The sequence below is a fragment of the Carassius gibelio genome, chromosome B1 (assembly GCF_023724105.1).
Source record: "Carassius gibelio isolate Cgi1373 ecotype wild population from Czech Republic chromosome B1, carGib1.2-hapl.c, whole genome shotgun sequence".
Taxonomy (NCBI): Eukaryota; Metazoa; Chordata; class Actinopteri; order Cypriniformes; family Cyprinidae; genus Carassius; species Carassius gibelio.
The window spans coordinates 15,878,231-15,902,483 of record NC_068396.1 but is presented as its reverse complement, the minus strand read 5'-3'; the positions used below and the strand labels follow the sequence as shown (position 1 = coordinate 15,902,483).

Sequence of the window (24,253 nt, the reverse complement as noted above, 5' to 3'; positions counted from 1 at the left end):
TAAATAATGTGGATCCTGATATACATTTTTATAATTCTATCTCTCATAAATGTAAAAATTATCGCGACAAACAAATTAAAACATTAAATAAGGCAGATCGTATGTCAATAAAGCACCTAAACTGCTGCAGTTTATACGCAAACTTTGAATATGTTAAAGAATATTTGAACAAACTAGATGTCAAATTCAATGTAGTTGCACTATCAGAGACATGGATAAATGAAAACAAATATGGGAATTTTAAACTTCAAATGTACAATCAGAACAGACACCATAAAGCTGGTGGGGGGGTTGCACTTTATGTGCAAAAAGAATTGAAAGCTAAGAAGGTTGATTGTATGACTATGGAAATAGATCATGTGTTTGAATGTGTCACGGTTGAGATAATTTCTGATAAAATGAAAAAAATGCTTATATCCTGTATTTACAAAGCTCCGGGTGCAGACATGGAAGTGTTTATTGATCACATGGAAAGGTTATTTATAAATAGGAATCATAAAGATCTAATTATATGTGGGGATTTCAACATAGATTTATTAAAAGCAAAATTGCATAGACCCACTGGAAAATTCATAGATACTATGTACAGTCTTTCTTTATATCCAACAATTACGCGCCCCAAAAGGATTACTACACACTGCGCTACCTTAATTGATAACATATTCACAAATATTCAGAATACTAACATATTAAGTAGATTGCTGGTTAATGATATCAGTGATCACTTACCAATTTTTATATCCTATGAAAAAAGAATAAAAACAAAAAAGATGAGTAAAACAATAACAAAGAAAATTAGACTAAGATCTGAACAGTCAATAAATACTCTTAACCAAAGCCTGTCCAAACAAAATTGGGATGATGTTCTTGGAGAAAATGATGTAAACAAAGCATATTATAATTTTGTTAATACATTTAATAACTTATATGATCAACACTGCCCTGTAAAAACATATACATATACGCAGATGAATAAAACAAGTCCATGGATGACAAAGGGATTGTTAAATGCGTGTAAAAAAAAAAAAAACATATATACAAATTTTATACGGAAAAGGACGAAAGAGTCGGAAGTAAAATATAAAAAGTACAAAAATAAATTAATAAGTATTATAAAAACTTGTAAGAAACTGTACTACAGAAATCTGATTGAGAAAAATAAAAATAATATGAAAAGTCTTTGGGGAGTATTGAATAATGTAATTAATAAAGATTATAAATATGCCATGTTTCCTGATTACATGATAAAAAATGACCAAAAAGTAACAAATATGGATAAACTTGTTAACATATTTAATGATTTTTTTGTTAACATCGCCCCAGAACTTGCATCAAAGATTGTCACCTCAGATTATAATTATGCTGGCTGCACAAATAAAATTGCACACTCAATGTTTTTGACTGCAACAAATGAGAATGAAATCATCAAGATAGTCAATGATTGTAAAAATAAAAAGTCTACAGATTGGAATGACCTTGATATGGCCATAATTAAGAAAGTAATATGTAATATAGCAACACCTCTAACCTATATCTGCAACACATCTTTTCTAAATGGAGAAGTTCCTCAGCTCATGAAAATCGCAAGTTCATTCCAATTTACAAAAACGGGAATAGTCATCAGTTCACAAACTATCGACCTATTTCTATACTTTCTCAATTATCAAAAATATTGGAAAAACTTTTTGTTGCACGCCTGAATGGCTTTATTAGCAGCCATAGTTTACTTCACGATAGTCAATATGGTTTTAGAAAAAATAGGTAAACTGCTCATGCATTAATTGATCTAATAGAATATATAAGTGACAAAATTGACAGCAAAGTGTACTCTGTGTATATTCATTGATCTCCAAAAAGCGTTCGATACTATAGACCATGAAATACTTTTACAGAAACTACAACAAAATGGGATAAGAGGTATTGCATATAACTGAGTGAAGTCTTACTTAACTGATAGACAGCAATTTGTACAGGTAGGTAAGCAAAGGTCAAGATGTAGGAGCAGGGCCGGTTCTAGGGCGAGTGGAGATCCGGGGCTTAGCCCAGAAAAATCCATCAAATATAAAATTTGGAATACAGAAATATGAAATTATGAAAAAAAATTGAATGGTACTTTGCCACTAGGTGGCGGCATGCCACTGCCTTAAAGAGTCGGTCAGTCATTTAATAAATGGATTCGTTAATAATGGATGATTCATTCAGGAAAAAAAGTAAGCAACCGTTTTTATGAATGGGTCAGTGAATCATTTACTCAAGCAAATTTATTCAGTAAACATCGCTGTGTGTTGCTGCAGAGCACAGAACCATTTCCTTTGTGAAATATGTCTTTTTTTATTATCTTGTTTATTGCATTGTTGCCCTGACACGAAAAGTATGTCACATACCCTGCTAACCAAACTTTAAAACCGCTCTGTGTGTGTGTGTGTGTCCTAAAGACTGCTGCGTAACCGTTAACTGTTAGATGTTCAAAATGTAACGTTAAATCAGACACAATTTAAAACCGAAAAAGAAATATAATAGTATGATTCAAATTTACAGATACCTGAAGCTGTTGTATCTTGGCGTTCAAGTGTTGACTGGGGGTGTTTTACTTATTTATTTATTTTTTAAGAATTTTTAATTATCCATTTTAATTTCCAAATAAACTTATCTAGTAAAATACTACACGCCAACAAACCGCCTACCTCCAAAAGATCTAATTTCATTGGCTGGATCGTACAGAAGCTCATCGATGGTTGGCCAGTTTCCATGTCAGTCAGAAGCACTAGCCTTAGTGGGCGGTTTTCGTCGGGTGCGAATGACAACGCGTAAATTGACAGACGCTGTAGTCAAGAGATACTTATTTATTTATTTATTTAAAATCTAATATAAATTACTTTATTGGGCATGAAACTCATTGATGGCATGGTGGTTATAAAAACATTCGGGGGTCCAGCCCCCTTAGCCCACCCCTAACACCGCCCCTGTGTAGGAGCATTACTTATGGAGTCCCCCAGGGTTCGGTACTGGGACCAATATTGCTCCTGTTGTACATTAATGGTCTGTGCTATGTATCGCCTAAACTTAAATTTATATTATTTGCCGACGACACCACAATCTTATACTCAGGCAAAAATCTTCAGCTAATTGTGAATGAGATCACAGTGGAGTTAGAAAAACTTAAAAAATGGTTCAATCAAAACAAATTATCATTAAATATAATGAAAACAAAAGTGATGTTATTTGGTAAACGTAAGGAGGATGTACAGTATCCTCCTTTTCAAATCAAAATTAATAAAGTTGAAATAGAAAGAGTAAAAGAGTATAAATTCTTGGACACAATTCTTAGATTCTTAGACACAATATTAGCTGGAGACCACAAATAAACAGCATACGTACTAAATGAGCAAAAAATATTGCTATTATGGGCAAGTGTAGATATCTATTGGACCAACAAGCTCTCCTTATCTTGTACTATTCGCTTATACTACCTTACCTCAGTTACTGCACGGAGATTTGGGGAAATACCTACAGTAGCCATCTAGAGACCGTATTTAAACTACAAAAAAAAGCTATTAGGATAGTGCACAACGTTGATTTCAGGGACCATACCAACACACTGTTTATAAAATCTAACCTTCTAAAACTTGAAGGAGGCGTGTTCCGGCGCAAACAATCCCTGGTGCTATTTTGCTGTTCCATTAAACAATTGCGCCACTGACCATAAAAAACCTAGTCTAAAGTCAGTGGCGCGTTGCGCGTTGTTCATCATGCTATTTTAAGGGCGCATGCTTGACCATAATGTATAGCGTGCACAACGCGCATACACTTTGCTCATGTAATCTACACAGATGCAACAGTTATTTTTGCAAATCATAAATTGTTACACTAAAAAATATTAACACGTGAGATGACGGAAATCATTGTGGTGTGCCACGAAGATGTGAAAAAATAGGCATAAATCTAGCTTACAAATTATTCAGGCTAATTGTAGTAATTAAGGATCAGACCTATTGGCCAAATAGTGGCAAGACATATGTGTATATAAGGACATCTGACAAATTGTGGCTATTTCCTCCCACGCCTGTTTAACCGACGCTATTTTGGGTGGGTTTCTCCCATCCCCATACAGCACAACTTCTCTGTCTTTCACTGCTCTTACAAGAACATCAGTCTCCTCGGCTGTGAACCTCTCCTGGCGTGCACCTGGTAAATACGCCATAATAATAGCAATCCATAATGGAACTTGCGCACCTGCTTTTAAAGGGAATGTTGGATGAAGTTCTGATTGGTTTATTTCACGTTACGCCCAAACCACACCTATGAATAATGAAGCTACTTCAGACCAACCCATTTTAGATTTGCACCGGGCGCAAGAGCCATTTATCCCGCCGGGAAAATAGCAACAGCGCCGAGACCTGCCCACAAAGTTACTTGCGCTTCGCGCTTTGACACTTGCGTTTCAGATCGTTAAAATAGGGCCCAAAGTGCTTTTAATTGTATTTAAAGCTAGAGCTAACCAACTTCCTAGCAACATCCAACATTTATTCACCAACAGAGAAGGCGGATATAATTTGCGGGGAACGCTTAATTTTAAGGTGCAGGTGCAAATTTAAAGGATGAATTAAAAAGTGCTGTAAATGTTCATCAATTCAAAAAACTATTTAAGATAAGTATCCTAAGGCAATATGTCAGAAGTAATCACTAAGCAGGATTTCTGTCACTATCTATTAAAATGAGTATAATATGTCATATCGTGCTGATACAACTACTGTCACCAATGTCTCCACATGATCTGTCATAATTAAAATGAGGAAATTGAGTTAAAATAATGCTGTTTATTACCATTGTCATTACTATCACGACACACGATAGACAAAAGAGAATTAGGGAAGACGAGACGTGGACCCGTCGGGTGAAGGGCTCCCTCCTCCAGACTGGCTCATGAAACATCGTCTTTTTAAATGGATCAATTCAATTCAATTCAAGTTTATTTGTATAGCGCTTTTTACAAAACAAATCGTTACAAAGCAACTTTACAGAAAATTATGTTTCTACAATATTTAGTAGTAGCTAGTAGTTTGTGCACATTTGACAGGATTTTAGAAAAAATAAAAATAATAATAATAATACAAGACGTAGTCAGCTAGACGATGAACTATCAATATTATTAATTAAGTTATTATATGATTCAGTCACACATTTAGCAATAATTGTTAGTTCTGTTTGTTGATTCAGGGTTAGCATCATCTGAGGTCCTCTGAGGGTCAGCATCATCTCTTCTCAGGTGTTCTGGATCCAGACTGGAGCTTGTGTAAATCCTAGTTACCACGGGATGTGAATACCGTGGCGAAACATAGAAACAAAATAGAGACATCATTAGCATAGCTGCTGATCCAACAAAGTAAAATTAGTTTAACCCAAGCTAATGAATAAAAATGCACCTTTGATCAGATGCAACTACACTCACAAATAAAAGATACATTATTCGAGTGCTTGGCGAAAGATATGTGTTTTTAATCTAGATTTAAACAGAGAGAGAGTGTCTGAACCCCGAACATTATCAGGAAGGCTATTCCAGAGTTTGGGAGCCAAATGTGAGAAAGCTCTACCTCCTTTAGTGGACTTTGCTATCCTAGGAACTACCAAAAGTCCAGCGTTTTGTGACCTTAGGGAGCGTGATGGGTTGTAACGTGGTAGAAGGCTAGTTAGGTACGCAGGAGCTAAACCATTTAGGGCCTTATAAGTAATGATAATTTGTAACTGATACGGAACTTAATAGGTAGCCAGTGCAGAGACTGTAAAATTGGGGTAATATGATCATATTTTCTTGACCTCGTAAGGACTCTAGCTGCTGCATTTTGGACTACCTGTAGCTTGTTTATTGACGAAGCAGGACATCACAAAGCAAAGGTTATAAACATTGCCCGCTAAGACAATTATTTAGGGTAGCTGGGCGGGCCTGCTGTGGATGGGGCCGAGATCCACTTCCAACGAGCCCATGCCCTGGCTTTTTAATGCAGAACACAAGACAGGGTACACATCATCATCATCATCAAAATGAATGCTGTAAATGTACATGTCACAGGTCGGAGCGGACCACAGGTGTCGTGAGTCACGCCCCTTCCTTGTTTCCACCTCGAGGAGGTCCCAAGAACACCCCAATGACCAGACACACAAGAACGCCAGTAATTAAATCTTAAAACCACTTTATTAAATTACTAAAAAAAGGTTATTGTGGAAGGGGGAAGGGAAGCTAAAATCCAATTCTCCGATTTGGGGAATAACAGTCTCGGGTCTCTTAAGCTCCGTCACGGAAGATCTCAGGTGAGCCCTTCACTCCTTTTTCCTTTGGGCTATATCAACAATCAGCTTATTCACCAGTGTCCCTTGTTCTGGCTTACAGGGCGACTGTCCAGGGCCCCCTCCTTTCCTGGACGTGACAAACAAGTGGTCAGTATTTGAGATTTGAATGCACGGCGGATACCTGCTGCTACTCGCGACAACTCTGAGTCGGCCCAGCGGATTTGGACTCCCGGTCGTCCCGATGAAAGTGGAGCGTACAATGGCTGACGGGATCCAGCTGACACCGTACTGGGAAGCGTACGGGGAAGCTCCGCGGTTTCCGTATCCTGAGTGCCGGGTCAACGTGTGGGTAGATGCTTCAAAGGGCCCCACTAGTTTTGCACAAGAACATACAGGTAGATATAACAGGACTTGGGCACAGACTGTGGACAGAGGGGCCGCTGGTTCTTTACTCAGGACACAGGTAAGTCTATAGACAAGACAGCTGGGGCTTCTCTTGGGCATACAGGCGGGTATACAACACAATATGCTGGCTTTAGCTTTGGGCATAAGGTAAGTACATCAAAGGTAACTGGGGCTTCACATGGGCATACAGGCGGGTGTACAACACAATATGCTGGCTTTAGCTTCGGGCATAAGGTAAGTACATCAAGGTAACTGGGGCCTCACTTGGGCATACAGGCGGGTGTACAACACAATATGCTGGCTTTAGCTTCGGGCATAAGGTAAGTACATCAAGGTAACTGGGGCCTCACTTGGGCATACAGGCGGGTGTACAACACAATATGCTGGCTTTAGCTTCGGGCATAAGGCTTACGGTGAATCTGCAGGGAAACGGGAAGAGAGTGTAACTCACAGACACTTGAGGAAAAGACGTCAGGCGTTCCTGTTCTGAGGATTCAACCAACTGCTGATAGGAATGTGAATAGGCAGCTGCTGCTGCGCCGGGCCGAACACGGCCTCCGCTGGTATCACACACACAGGCAAATCGTTTCCTCCGGGGCGTGTTACACTGGGGAGTCGAACGCTTTCCTCCTCTTTCTCCCAACCAACAGGGCACAGGTCTAGACAGGGGCGAACCTTTAAAGAACTCCACAGCAGAATATACACACACACACAGCTGATTTCATCCTACAGCAACCAACTCCTCAACGATAGTACTTCCACTACATCCACTTTTTTTTACTTGAAATTGTTTCTCACCACTGCCACGTAGGGAAGAAAGGTAAGGTGTCGTCGACGGCATATAATTTGAGATGTTTTCTTCACCCGCCTCGGCACTCTCTTCTTTTACAGGGTTTCGTCAGGCCTGAAAGGTGGTTGTTGACGACACAAATACAGCACCACACTGCAATTTTCCAGTGCATACACTCACAGCAACGGACAGAGACTCACCCACTGCACTCCACACACTCTTGGTGAATTTAGGGTCACAACCCCATCTGACTCTAGACTCGTCCTGGAAATCGTAGAGGACTGATGCAACGAATATTCCTTTAAAGCGTCACCGACACGACACCCCAAATTCTTGCTTTCGCTCACTGGTCCCGGCTCACCCACAATCCTCACCCACAGTGGGGCCGCACAATCACTATGCCACAAACTCACAAGAAGGCTCACAGATAGTTCACTCCAAAAGATATTGTTGCTGTACGATGGTTTAGGGTACTCACACCGTTATTAACACGAGGCCTCTTTTCCCCGCTGCTTCCCAGCTCTTGGATACTCCTCCAGCTGTCACATAACCCGTCGAAAGGGCCTCCTTCGGCGCTACTTCCAGTGAGTCTTCCTGTTTCCAACCACTCAAAGTTTGTTACACATGTCCATAAAGTATTTCACAGTTAAGTAGACATCCCAATATACTCAGCCCAGTTTCTGTTTCTGACGAATCCTTGTCTCCGTCTTCACCAGCCAACAATATCCTCCGCCTTCTCCCTGCTGCCCTCGCCCAAACACTCCAACTCACTCACCGAAACGGCTGGAATAAAAGACCTCCTCTCTGCAGTTTCTGAGGCCCTCTTTATCCTCCTCCTGCTCTTCATACTGCCCAATCCGCGATCGCGCCGCTCATCTAACCACCTGCGAGCGATAAACCCCTAATTTCTTTTCCCGGATTTCCCGGAAGTATCCGGTGTTTGAGGATTACGGTCCGGGCGGAACCAATCTCCGTCGTTTTTTTTTCCGTTCCGCCCTTACAAAGTCACCCCGTGACATACACCCAGTTGCTATGGAGATGATAATTATAACAAGGTAATAACAAGACAAAATATGTACAAGAAAAAGTGTTTCTACGCAATAGTGTTAGTGATGTGATACTATTGACTCTAATACTTGAATTATAGAATTGATAAAAATTATAATGAACATATGGTTAACCAAAAATTACTATAATAATAATAATAATTGAAAGAAGTGAATAATGTGGAGACTGGACATGTCAGTTGTGCCAGTTATGATTGTTTTTTGCTAACAGTGGGTATAAACTTTCTAGTAGTATACAGGATTCGGTATTAATGTTATCCTTCATGACATAACGACACAATAGATGTATCCTGTAACTCAAACACAGTTTGTACAGTTATCCCTATATGCTTGTGACAATATACATTGGATGTGGAATGTAGCTACAAGCTCTAACCATTTCTAATGCTGCAATTTGTAACGTCGATATTACTGATAGTATGGTTGGAAATGTAACTCATAAACAGGTGTACGCTCGTGGTAATGTGTGCCTGGGTATGAAAATTATATACTTGAATTTTGCACATTTTATGGTAACCTTATCAATGTAATATATATTGTTAAATGCAGTGTTATTTATTGAGTTACATTTGGGAATACAAATGGAAATCCATGGGTACTGAGAGTATTGCACATAGGGGTAGGCGCATATAAGCTTCCTTGCTTCAGCCTACTCCTTTTGAGCTTCCATTACTGTGTAAGTTTACGACTTCTGTAACAACCATGATTCTGAACAGCTCAAATAAACTAAACAGCTCAAATTTATATAATCTTTCGCTCTGGTTTGCGAGGTAAACCAGTGGTCATGTGATGTGTTTCGATTAGCGCGAGAAAGATGCGAAAAGATGCTGAGTAGGTGTAACGGAGGCTTGCCTCTGGTGATTACATTTTGGTTGCACCACTAAAGCAAAGTCTAAGGTGTGGAAATGTTTTGACCATGTTTATAATGAGAATAATGAGTGAATAATGACGCACCATCAGTGTGCGCAGGAACAAGCTAAAGACATCTACAGTGGAACAATAATGTTCCTCCACAAAAACATGTAGGCTCAGCCCAATCTCTATGAGTAAAGGATTTTCAAATGATAACTAAATATTCATTGAGTCTTAAATGCATAACGTGGACAGAGTATTTACGCTAATGTTGGCATTATTCTTTTATTAAATGTCAGCTTCTAGTGGTAAAGCAAATCCGGCGGAGCCTGTATCTTAATTTCGTTATTGCCAAATACCCATCTTAATTTAAATTTTATCTCAATTTAATTTGTAAAAAAAAACAACTTGTTTTTATTGGTGCGTTAGTCTATATAGGCCAAATGAGCCTATGTCTATTTAGATTGCTGATATGTTAAAGGTTAGTTCAGCCAAATATAAAAATTATGTCATTAATAACTTACCCTCATGTTCCAAACCCGTAAGACCTCCGTTTATCTTTGGAATACAGTTTAAGATATTTTAGATTTAGTTCGAGAGGTCTCAGTCCCACCATTGAAGCTGTGTGAACGGTATACTGTTCAGAAAGGTAAGAAAAACATCATCAAAGTAGTCCATGTGACATCAGAGGGTCAGTTAGATTTTTTGAAGCACTGAAAATACATTTTGGTCCAAAAATAGCAAAAACTACGACTTATCGTGTCTGTTGTGAGAGAGAGTTCAAAACACAACAGTGTAGTGATATCCGGTTCGCAAACGAATCATTCAATGTAACCAGATCTTTTTGAACCAGTTCACCAAATCGTACTGAATCGTTTTAAACGGTTCACGTCTCCAATAAGCATTAATCCACAAATGACTTAAGCTGTTAACTTTTTTATGTGGCTGACACTCCCTATGAGTTAAAACAATCCTGCATACCGGAGTAATTCACGTACTCAAACTGTACAGTGACCGAACGGCTGTGAAGAGATAACTGAAAAGCCAAGCCAGATAACAAACAATAGACTGACTCGTTTACAGCTCTAGTGACATAATTACTGATTATAATAACTTATACTGTCTTTTTACACATTGCATATTGCGCTGCATAAACATAAAGCCATGTCTGGAGAAATTAGGCTTGCGGCCTAGACTGAGGAATGTGGGCTGAGTGAGGGGCAGCCGGTGGGCTTGAGAATGGTGCGGCTGATGGATTTAACGAAGGAGTCCCTGGGGGGCAACCCTGCTGGACTTTGTCCATGGTGAAAGCCGATTGGGTGTTTCACAGCGCGAAGTTGATGTATTTCCTCAGCGACCAGCACGGTCAGCTCCAGGCATGATGAAGTGGATATCGTCCTCTTTTGAAAGGCTAAACAAAGTAGTTTCGCTTTCACAGTGAGACACACACCATCTCCACAACTGCAGCGGTGGCAGCAACAATAGTACAGCGAGAACCAAAGTTACTCCTTTCTTTGCGTAAACATTTGGGTGGCATAATGCAAACTTCACACATTATGACGTAGACAGAAGGGAGCGGGTTAGAACAAGCCGTTTTAGGAGGCTGTGGTTGAGTCTTAACTGAATATCTCTTCAGTTGAGACTTTAGTCTTTGTAACTTTACAGATCTTCTTTACGCACCAAGAGCTTGTAACACTCCAAAGAGAAAGGAAAAATTGAAATCGCATCATATGACCCCTTTAAGTGAAAAGCTGCATTTCTGTAATAAACAAATCCATCAAGGCATTTTCAAAGTCATTTTTGGCCAAAATATCAGTACATAATCCATAATAATGCATACTCCAGTGTAAAAGTCCCCTGTTTTCCTCAAGTGATATAATGCTACATTTCTCAAAATCTGTTCTGAAAAAGAAATAATTTCATCTACAATCTTAACGGTACAATTTGCAGTAAAATATCCAAAAACCACTAGGCTAGTGTTATATATTTTTTCCAGCTGATTGCTAACAATATCTTTATTTAATATCTTTTTGTTTTCAACTACTTATAAATCATGAGAAAAATTCCCATTCTAAACAGTGACACATGGCAGTGCAGTCACCTGTCAATGACGTTACCCTTTGTTTCCGCCTTTACTGATGTAGAAACCACATGACAACAGTGTCGTGGATAAAGGTGGAAGTAGTGTCTAGTGTCCAGCAAACCATTAGCTTGTTTCAAGCAGTTCCTTATTTACTTCTTGCACGTTTTATGGTGGATTGTGTTACTTATATATGGAACATAATTACTATTTACTGTCTGCCGCTGGTTCTGTCAACAAGGACAGCTCCCGTAAACGTAAGCGTATGGTCCAACCAAACGACCCAAGAAGGGTTTGGGACAAGAGGAGAGAAAGAGCGAGGATCAGTATCGGTGTTGCATTTTCTAGATGGAGAGAGCTTTGCGACAAACTTCAACTAGAAAGAGATGCTGATCTCAGTTGTGTTTTAATCGTCAGGTTAGTTGTTTTGATTCATATCTTTACTGAAAGCTATTATATTGATCAACAAGATTAGTATTATTGGGCATACACGCCAAACGACAGGGCATTGCGTCTGATCGCGTCTTTGCATTGACTTTGTATGTAATCTACTCATGCAAATCGTTGAACTCGAGTTTGCTTTGTATGCCCAATTATTGTGTTAGAAGACAACACATCCCATCATTCCATGCTCATCAAGCCACGCGGTTGTTATTGTTTTGGTAGTGCGCCCTCTAATGGCATGTCCTACAAACTATACTTTTAAATTGCCTGAGAGTAAACTTTCAGTAAATTTTCATTTATGAGCAAACTATTCCTTTAAGCATCAGCATAAAATTATTTAAACATAATTTTAAATCAGCTGTATTTCAGCACACAAAGTCTGCCTATATGGATACACTGTTGACTTTGTGGAAGACTGCTACCAGTTGAGTTGACAAACTGGGAGATGTGAAGGTATCTATAATAAAGTAATCACAAGGTCTAAAGTATATGGACAGATGGTAACATCAGGGAGGGTTCCATAAATCTATTAAGGTATCTGTAGCTGATTATAGGCCAGCTTTGTTTTTTCTTGTTGAGCTAAAACTGGACATGTGTCATCGCCCCTAAAACAGATTTAAAGGTGCTGTATGTTTAGTGTTATTACTACAGGGTGTTTGCTGTGATAACTCTTCATTTAAGCTAATTTCATTAAAGGAACACTCCACTGAAATTAGGCTAATTTTCCAAATCCCCTTAGAGTTGAACAGTTTTACCGTTTTTGAATCCATTCAGCTGATCTCTGGGTCTGGCGGTAGTACTTTTAGCTAAGATAGGTAATTGAATCTGATTAGACCATTAACATGACCAAACAGTTACAATACTTTTCCTATTTAAAGCTTGACTCTGCTGTAGTTACATCGTGTACTAAGACCGACAGAAAATGGAAAGTTGCGATTTTCTTGGCTGATATGGCTAGAAACTATACTCTCATTCCGGTGTAATAATCAAGGAACTTGGCTGCCGTACCATGAGTGCAGCAGGCACAGTGATATTACGCAGCACCTGATGATAGTCCCCAGCTAGTTTGTGTATTTTTGTGTATTTTGTGTTTGTGCAGGTGGCCGATCACAGCGCACTGGATAGCTGGCCAATCAGAGCACACCTCGCTTTTCAGAATGATGAACTTTGTAAAAAACTATGCGTTTCAGAAAGGCGGGTCATAGAGGAGAAACAATAATGTACATTATGTGGAAAATAATGTGTTTTTTGAACCTTAAACCACATAAACACATTTCATTACACCAAATACACAAAATAATGTCATTTTTAGCAACATCATATGACCCCTTTAAAACATCAGTGGAAAAAAAATAGAGTGCCCTGTGATGGAATAAAATGGACATGCATTATATAAAAATATGTACGCATTTGTGATCACGTTCAGTGTCTTCTGTCTAAATTACATTGTTTACTCATTTGTAAAAGGCTTTTGTGTAGCATAAATAATTATTATGAAATCACTATGGTGACTTTCAAAGCCATTTATTTTGTGTTGAATATTTTGCAGCTGGGATCAACAGGCAGTTTTTAAGGTCAGAAGGGCAGATGTGAAACTCTGGTCATTGCAGTTCCACACTTGAAGTGATGGCCGCTGAACTTACACTGCCCTCGCTGTAATCTTCCCACTTACAAATTCAATATGATCATATTTACAGGATGCCAGATAAGAGTACTCTTGAGAAATGCACTATACTTAACTCTGATGTTTTTGTGCATTCATTTATTTTTATTTTTTCTCATTGCTAGTTTCTTCCAATCATTTTTACAAACTTTTTGTTGAGAAGCTTGTAGAAAATTAGCTCAAAAGAGCAATGTATATAAATAATTACAATAAATTATGATAAATTACAATTATTCAATCTAATGAACAATTGTGTGTTTGTGTGTGATAGGTCCAAATGCTACAACCTTGATGAAAAAAAAGGATCAGCAGAGTGCCTTAATGTTGAGAACAGAGTAGAGGACTTCAGGAAATTAATCACAGGAGATGCTTAGCATGACTATGCACATAAACATTTAACATTTTCAATGAGAAGCATTATATATCTATATTTTTTACATTGTAGAGCCTGAAATAATAATTAGAAAAGTCAAATTCAAGAAAAATAGCTCATTTAGCATGAAACAGGAGAATAATGAGCGCTTCAAATGTATTAAGAAAACCCCAAATAAGCATAAATATTCAATTTGGTGCAGCTGCTGTTATATTTATATGGCTAAAAAGTAAGATGAAACTGATTATTCTTGAAATGTAATGAGTGAACTCTTTATAATAGTAGATCAGATGGTTTACATAAAATGCAATTTATGAACAAAGTTAATCCACTTACCCCCAGATCATCCAAGATGTAGGTGACTTTGTTTCTTCAGTAGAACACAAACAGAGATTTTGAACTCAAACCGTTGCAGTCAAAACCAAATTAAACACTGAGGCTCATGATGATACATTGAAGTGCAAAGACACAAAACCATTGGCCTGTGGAAGAAACTGAACAGTATTTATATTATTTTTTACCTCTGATTTTCACCGCAATGTCCTTCAATATCTCTCAAATGAACCATTGACACTCTATCTACAATCTCAATTAGAAGTGTCAATGCTCCATTTGAGAGATAGGTGGCGGTAATGCACTTATAAGTCTGTGATCTGCCGTAAAGCAAGAAGAAGAGGAAGACGGGTCAGGTGTCTGTTGAAAAAAAAAAAAAACGTACTCAGAATGCACTCAGGACAGACAGTTCAGACATTGCGATAAAAATCAGAGAACAATATAAATACTGTTCAGTTCCTTAACAGACCGATTGTTTTGTGTCTTCACACATTAATTGTCTATGCGGTCTTGAGCTGCAGTGTTTAATTTGGTTTTATTTGTGTTTGTGTTTATTTGTGTATCTCTTTGGACTCACAAAGCCATGATTCCCATTTACTTCCATTATAAGAGTGATAGACTGCAAGGGTTTGAGTTCAACATCTCTGTTTGTGTTCTACTGAAGAAACAAAGTCACCTACATCTTGGATGCCCTGGGGGTAAGCAGATAAACATCAAATTTTCTTTTTTGGTGAACTATCCCTTTAATGCTCATATTTTAAAATACATTTTTCAAAAACGTATATAAACTACAGTAAGTTGCTTCAGACTAGTAATTGTTTATCTTGATATATATATATATATATATATATATATATATGTGTGTGTGTGTGTGTGTGTGTGTGTGTGTGTGTGTGTGTGTGCGTGCGTGTGTGTGTGTTTCCTTTATAAATATCAGTTCAAGACATACAGTATGTACTAAAAGAGGGACATTTGAAAATGTTTTCTAAAACTAATAATATACTTGCTAAAAAAATGTGTAGACTATCATTCAGATGACAAATGCATTGGGCTGGGTACAACAGGTTTTTCAAACTTTGTGTGTCATATATGATGTGTCAGATAGATAGCATTTACACCAGCCATTTTTTCTAAATGCACTTGCAAACATTTCTGAAGCTGTGTTCATCTAATCCATCCTGTTCCACTTATGTAAAGGCCCCATGTAAACTACTACATTTGTAAACTTTAAAAATATTATAGTTGTTTGGATCTTGATAGGGTATTGCTGAGCTACTGTTTAGCTCTACACCACAAGGTCTGATAATCATCACAATACAATAATTCTATACAAGACAATAAAACCCACAAACATATTAACGAGGAATATCTGTTAGCTTTACTTTATTGTGGTGTATGTATACAAGAGGAGAGATCTCAGTTCAGGTCTTTTTAGTACATAACCTCAAAATGACCTACGACTTTCCATTTCAGTACAGCTTAGACGTCAACGACCTCCCATGATCACTTCAATAGTGGTGACATTTCTTATCTATTGTTTGGGAGACTTGTGAAATGGAAGCAGCTCTCCATCAGGTTTTTAGAGATGGTTCAGGCAGAGTTCAGAGTTATTTGAGTTCACAGACAGAGAAGTTGACTCTCAGGTCAGCCATGCCTTATATCTGTCATCTACCATGTTCAATATGGTTTCACACCATAAAATCAGATCACAGCCTGGCCACATTAATGATGTTATTGGCAGAGTCAGGGCTCCATGATACACATAAGCATAAAATAAACAGAATGAAGAAAATGTCTTGTCAGTCTCTAGACCCACTGCCCCAGTAAACTCATCTGAGTGAAGGAAGCTTTAATTCCAGGTCCTACTTGGGTCAACTCTGGATTAGTTTTCTTTTTTCTTTTTAAGCCTTTTATTCACAGACACTGAATCCAGCAGTTATATATATATATAAACAGAACTTTCAAATTTAGATCAGTCTTGTTTCAGATGTCTTTTACTGCTACTGATGTTTAAGAAGAAAAACAGAGCTGGCCTTTGCTTGATGATCAGCTGGATGTCTGTCACCAAACCCTTCATGCAGCAATACTTTTGTTAGTAAAACAGTAACATTCATTTAAGCATATAGGTTACAGGTTTAAAAAAATATGTGTCCATTTCTATTAGAAAACCAAAAAAAAAAAAAAAACCACAACAACAACTGTATTTTTCATAAACGTTTAGTGTTCAAACTTAGATTTTCTGTTGTGGTATTTACATTTTTTTAAAATATTTTTAGGCCATGGGGCCCCTGAGAATTCAAGTTCTGTCTGAACACTAAACAGTTTCTGTTTCATTCAGTTCTGCATTGAGACAATGATGCTTATTTTGTTATGAGGCTGAATCATTTCTGCTTAAACCTTCTCCCACCCCTAAATCCAGAACCCACGTTAGCTTAGTGAAACTAATTAATTCTACCCATTTATTTGATTGTCAAGTATAAGTCATATTTTTAACAGTTGCTGATGTGTGTACTGCTTCTCTGGTAACAAAAATCAGGACCATGTTATACTTTTGATGTGCAACATCCCCTAGTGGTTAAGTTGGTAAAAACATGTTCAAAGTCGATTACCTTTGGTACTGGTGTTTGTGGCACTGAAAACAGAAGTATTGAGCAACAGTATTAATATTCAAAGCAATTAAATATTTACTTGTAATATTTTATATATTGTCTCATGCCCATTTATGTATGTTCATTACCATGTTCTCAGCATTAAAATGGACATGTTGATCAATCTCTGTTAATTTACGGTTAGATCTGAGTCACACAATGAGTGGTAGCTCTTATTTGTATACTGGACCGTTATCACCATCTCTGAGCAGGACCTTGATCGGATAAATATCCTGCAGCAGTCAGCAGTCACTCACAATCTCAAGGGACCAGACTGATTGCAGGTCCAACATGGCCTCTTACATACATGTGGCTGTTTCCATCCTGCTGCTGTCCACATTAACATCAGTGGTGAGCAACATAAAAGTGTTATTTTATTGTAATAGCAATTTTATTTTTATATATATATATTTTTTTTTACTAATTGTCTTTTCTCCCTTTTATTATCTTAGGCAAATGAGAGGGGGCAGTTCATCAGCACAAGATATATGTAACCTGAATGATGGGTTTGTAAGTATAGACTATCTGCTCTGGTTAACATATTTTAAATTAAGAAGCTTTATGGTCAGTCACTATTTTAACATTAACATTCCATTCTCTCTTCCTCAGGGGATATACTGCCCAACCACATGTGGAGTTGCTGATTACCTACAGAGATACATGCCTGATATGGACAGACAGCTGGGTCAATTGGAACAGGATTTGGAGGATATCGTCAACCTTACCAGAGGAGCACAGGACAAAGTGGTCTACTTGAAAGACTCAGAAACACAAACACAAAAACAATCACCAGGTAGTGCAATTTATCATTAATTATGGATTTAAAAATTATTTAATGCAAAATACGTACAGAGGTTACAGTAGTCTTGGAAGATCTCATTAATATTAATATTATTTAAAATATAATTTTAAAGGTTATTTATTTATTTATTTATTTTACGCTCAGTAATTAGTCATTCAAAAAATTACGATTATGCGAGTGACATTTCATGACCTAAAATTATCTTTTATTTTAAGACACTTATTGACTTTGACACACAGTCATGAGGGTCTGAGGTGGTCTTCTCTAATATATATCGTTTTCAGGGGGTGGGGGTAGTTCTGAAAGTTGATCACACCACAAGACCATATAAGAAAACAATAAGATAATATACTTATAGAGGCTTCTTCATTATGATATCAGGACAGTTGTTTCACCATTAACTTTTTATACCTCCCAAAACATGTTAAAATTTATTTTAAAACAAAAAGTAAAACATGCTTATCATTGAATGGGCATATTCAAGACTTTGTATGTCTTTGTATGTCAGCCTTTGTATATATGTGGAAAAGTAAATGTGAAACTCCACCATTTTTTGTCAGACACATACATCAAAAAATCTACAAGCATGCTTGATGATATAACGCGATTTGAGAAGAGTATTCTCGCTCAGGAAGATGAAATATAGTGAGCATTTTTCTTCTTTTTTATACCACTTAAATATGGTCATAGCTTAATAAATGTCATTAGGCTATAGACATTTATAGCCTTTTTTAATATATTATTGTTTTATTTTTTCCTCCCCAGTCAACTGCAGTCAATCCTACAGGCTAATGAGAAAAGAATAACCGATTTGAAGCAGATGTCTGTCCAGCTGGACCAGATGTGCAAAGAGCCCTGCAAAGACACTGTGGAGATTCAGACAGTCACAGGCATCTTCTAAGTCTTTTTCTGGCACAGGTGAAATAATTATAATGCTGAAGGTGAGGTATAATTCATATTTCTTCATTAAATTACTCATAAAGTTACTTATAAACTTTCTGTTAGACATCATTTCACAAACAATGCAATGTGAACAACCGCACATGCTCTCTCTTTATAATGGCTTCACTTCAAATCACATAGTGTCTGCACTATAAGCAAGCTGCACGCTTCACAGTTGACACAATTGTCACTTGCACAATCGAAACAGTGTTGCATCGTCACTAAAGTTAATAAAGTGCAATTTATTTTTAATTCTTGCCAGTGTTTAACTGTCCAGCACTGGCACATTCTCCTGGAGATGTGCACTCATGCACACTCGCAGCACACACACATAACACCAAATCCAAAAACATGCTCACTCTGCTGTTATTTAGTACATTAGATTAAATGCATTTGAATTTTACTGAATAGTACATGGAGACACGATTTTAATTAAAATATTCATATTAGCAATGTTTTATTGACTTTTAATGCACCTTATTTCGACATTTACAGAAGTATGTGCTTTCATATGTCCTTTATTTATGATCATTTAATTTATTCACTATACTATTTATTATTAATGTCTCATTTCAGTTTTAGTTTGGCTCTATATTTGTATTTATTCCAGTTTATATGAAAAGGTTCATGTAGCATGGATTAAAATTAATATTCAGAGTAAACCCTTTTCACTGAACACATTAAAAATTAGTTTGAAAAGTTGTGGGAAGCGTGGTGATGCCGAAGGCGAGCAACAATGGTGCTGCAGTTTGTTATAGCCTTGTTATAGGTTTAGCTTTTAAAGTTCTGGCGCATTTATTTAGGCAAAATTAATCAAAGTTATATTATTTTGTGAAGATTAGTTTGATGGACAAATGTGTAAGTTTCATGAACTATGGTTGAACACAGAGTTTTTTTTTGCGATAATCCATGTCATGCTAACAACTTATCCACATACGAAGTGACATCATAGTTCCCCCACTCTGTTAAAGTCTACTGTGTTTCTCAGTCAACATGGCTTTTGGTCTAGTTTTAAAGGAATGGAGCACTTTTCGATAAACAAGGCAATCATAGATGGCACTCGTGGAGGAAAGGGAAAAAAAAATCATGAACCACAGGATTGGTTGTAATGAAGATTTAAATGCAAAATAAAAGTCAGTAGAGCTGACTGTTTCTGTCAAAGGTAAGTTTTAATGGTTGTGATAACATTAGAAAAGTAGTTTAAACAGTATGCCACTTGCTTGAGCAAGCTAGCCACTTGCTTTCTTGAGTTTCTTATATTTATTGTGTTTAAACACATCTATAAAATATTGTATTCCTGTACTGTGTAAGAAAAGAATCACAATGCTAAAAAAAGCATTTCAAGTAACAATGTTTGGATTTGAAATCAAAATAACGGATAAATATTGTGTTTGTAGTAAACATCCATGGATCATTAGTAGACTGTAGTCTGTGCTGCCTCTGCACCGCTTACCAAGTGGTGCACACATGGACTGTATATCCACTGCAAACAGAGTATGTGTGAACTTGGTCTAAAAGGCCACCTTACATATAGCTCATGAAGAACAATCAAATATTTACGTGAGATAAATATATATTTTTGAAAAAAGTTTTTAAAACAATTGATTGTAGTTTTCATTTTAATAAATAATTTAATAATGTATTTTATCAAATCATTTATTTATTTATTCATTCATTCATTCATTTGTATTTAGCCATTTATCCGAGAGTAATAATAATATGAAAATATTAAAGAATTATCATATCAGCCTTTTTGGTATCAGTGCATTACTAAGAAAAAAAAGAAGCCTCTTGTGCTGGCTGATGCTAGCTTAAATCCTGCTCAGACAAGTGCACGTAAGAACATTATGTTGGTGCCGTGACTCAGATGGGAGTGGGGTTTAGGGAGGGTGAGTATAATGTAGTCCAGCTAGTAAGAGCTGTTTAGGTAAACTTCACTACCCTAACATCAAGGTGTCACTAAAGACTGACTATGATCTTTAACGTCCTTGTTATGCTACCTGTTCGAAAACTGCTCAGAACTGTGTGAGTAGAAGCAATTACAAAGGTGTTGCAGCTTTATTGATCAAAATTGATTGTATGTTTTTCAGAGACGTGATGGCAGTGTTGACTTCAACAAAAATGGATGCAGTATAAGGAAGGTTTTGGGTACCTCTCACCAGATGACAGAACAGAGTTCTGGCTGGGGAATAAGAAGATACATCTGCTGTCTGTTCAGTCAAGTGTGCCTTATGTACTGAGAATTGAGATGGTCGATTGGGACGGCAACAAAAAGTAATGAACCATGGAAAACTGATTTCCTTACTCTCACACACATTTCTGCCTAATATTGTACATTTTAGGTTTTAATTTCACAAAGGGAGCTCACAAATCACCTATTTTTACGTTCACACACTTGGTAGACCAGGGGTGCTCAATCCTCTTCCTTCCTCTAAAGTGCATCTCCAACCATAATCAAATGCACCCGGACCTACTAATTATTATCTTCAGGAACACTTGCAGACTTGCAATTACAGACAGGTTTGTTGAAACAGGGTTAGCATTGAAAAGAAAGATAGATTTTCAGGAACAGGATTTGGCACCCTTGTGGTAGACACTTTTATACAAACTGACTTGCATTGGTTTCAAAGTTATACTTCTCATGAGTAAATATATTTACTGGGAATCCATGACTTTAGCTTTTCTAGCACTATGCTCTATGGCTTGACTTACAAGGATGCGTTTGGTGTTAAACCTGAGCAAGAATTATCCATGAAGTCCCAAAGCAGAAGTTTTCCTTATCTGCAGTCACCAAACAGAACTTTGTTTTTTTGCAAACAAAATTAATTCTTACCAATTCACAATGCATAACATTTTCAGTCAGATCAAACATGCTGCTGAACATCAGGGCGCACCTCAATCAACAGGAGTGTTTGTCTTAAATTTATGTTGTTAAACTTGTTTCTTAGGTATGCCGACTATGCCACTTTCAAACTTGGACCAGAAATTGATTCATACCATTTGACCTATTCTTATTACTTTGGTGGAGATGCTGGTGATGCCTTTGATGGTTATGACTTTGGTGATGATCCCAGTGACAAATTCTACACATCTCACAATGGCATACAGTTCAGTACACCTGACAAAGACAACGACAAGTTCCATGAAAACTGTGACTTCCAGGAAGGGTCTGGCTGGTGGATGAACCGCTGCCATGCTGCTAATCTTAACGGAAAATACTACCAGGGTAAGCTATTCTGACTTCACAAATTCAGTCTATACACTCTCAGGAAAAAAAAGGTACAAAAGCTGTCACTGGGGTGGTACCATTTCAAAAGGCACTCCTTTGTACCTAAACAGTCCATATTAGTACCTAAAAGGTGCAAAGTGTACCTTTTGAAAAGGTACTGCCCCAATGACAGCTTTTGTATCTGATAGTGTACTATACATGCAGGAGTCTCTTTGCTGATGTATTATTTCTGTCTTCACAGGTGGCAAGTACACAGAGAAGGACACACAGAATGGATATGACAATGGCATTATCTAGGCCACATGGCACAGTCGCTGGTATTCTCTGAAGGAGACCACCATGAAGATCATTCCCATCAACAGAATATCAACCGATGGTCAGCATAGTGGTGCCAAGCAGTTTGGAGGCCTGGGAGACATATAAAGACCTCACCAAAGCTCCCCACATTGTTCTGAGCTATCATTTTGTTATTTTGAAGCTAAAAGTACATGACATGGGCAAGGCATTTTTTTCTGGTATTTTCCATTTTACGCCTATTCATTATGGAAAATTTATTGGGTCTTTTTTTATTTATTTTTTTAATGATCAACTTACTTATACTGCAACTGGTCTTACATATTGCATTGTCACGGAATGAATAAAATTCCCTGTCTTTTGTAACTAAAAGGTATTCTGTAGTCTTCTTTACTTAATTATTGTGAGAACTGGTAATGAGACCTTCATAAATTGGGTAAACTGGGTAACACTTTATTTTAATGTTTACTTGTTACACAGGTTACATTTAGAAATAACTATAGTAATAAATTATGCATAACTTCAACCAGCTAACATCATAAAATCTATAGTAAGTAAATTAATGAAATTCCAATAAGTTAAATAAATCCCAGTGCTCATTTTTGTAATACACTTTAACAAAAATAAACTAAAAAAAATAATAATAATAAAAATAAAAAGCCCAAAAAGGGAAAAAAATAAAAGTTCTAAAATCATCTGGTTACAAAAATAAATAAAGAAAAGGTATTAATTCTATTTCATGCCTTTTATTTGCCCACTAGCACAATTCCTTACAATCTGATAGATCAAAGTAGTCAAATAGAAGTGAGAAACATTATTATAATAAAAAATTTTAAGGATTTTTATTATAAAAATATATAAACATCCACCCCATTAAAAATGTGAGAGTGGGTGTGCATCAGTGTTTTTATTCAGGTTTAGTGTGGTTGTGTAAACCTCTGTTTAGGAGTTGTGGACCACATGGTCAGTAAGCCAATATTGCCCCACTATCATGATAGAACATTGCCATGGGGGTTATCTGCACTCCAAGTTTCCTGATGTAAGAGGATTTCATAATCTGTACTGTCGTGCATTAATCAAATACAAAGCCAGCTATTTCGACACAGCAAAGTGCCTTCTTGTTAGTACTGTATTTTTACCCCATGTATTTATTTATTTATGCGACCCACCACCGGTTTCGAGTCCCACGTAGGAGATGGAAGGATATAAAACTGGAGCGACGACCGTGAAGGACGAGAGAGGACCAGGCCTGGGCTATATTTTATGTTTTGCTTTTTATTTGCGCGCATCAGTCGTCCGTGAGGGGCTGATGCGCTGGTTTGTTTATTTTGGGATTATTAAAGTTTAATTTTGATCGTGCGCCGGTTCCCGCCTCCTTCTTCCGGATGATTATGGAGCGTATTATTATTGCAGTGGTGCCAAAGCCAGGGAGAAGGAGGGACGCACTGCTGAAGATCCCTCGCCGCTGTGGAGGAATCCGGAGGAGCAGGGAACGGGGGACTCCTGCCACTGCCCAAAACCGGAGGAGCCGGGCGGCAGAGGAGTGTCGTGCCGTCCGCCAAGGGCCGTCCTGTACCACCGCCAGGCACCGCGGAGGAGATCACCCAGCTGGTGGAGGGCCGAGCAGCAGTGCGTCTGGGAACCGGAATTGTTTTTTTCTCTCTCCCCTCTCTCGTCTCTGTCGCTCCACCTTCCATCTCCTTTTCTCTCGCCTCGTCTGTCCTACCCCCAGGTTCCCGCAGGTACCCGTGATCGTCCCATGGTGAGTGCCATTCTCCCTTCACGATACCAAATGAAACCACTCACCACTGTTGTGACACTTACTGACGCTGATTTATCTCTTCCAGTTTCCGCCCTGCTCGATTCTGGGTCAGCCGGCAACTTCATCTCCGGCGCCCTCTGCCGTCAGCTCAAGCTCCCTACCACGGCCACGCCGGCCGCTTACCAGGTCCACACAATCACTGGCAAGCCGCTGAGCAAGAATTACAAACGTCACTGTGTGGGTCCCATCTCCCTCCAAACAGGACTTCTGCACCATGAGGAAAT

At 37.8% G+C, this 24,253-nt stretch overlaps 1 pseudogene; it reads left to right on the top strand.

The window, feature by feature from the left end:
* The first annotated feature begins 15,719 nt into the window (after positions 1 to 15,719).
* Positions 15,720 to 23,033, top strand: LOC127949070 (fibrinogen gamma chain-like; annotated as a pseudogene).
* Positions 23,034 to 24,253: the final 1,220 nt, after the last annotated feature.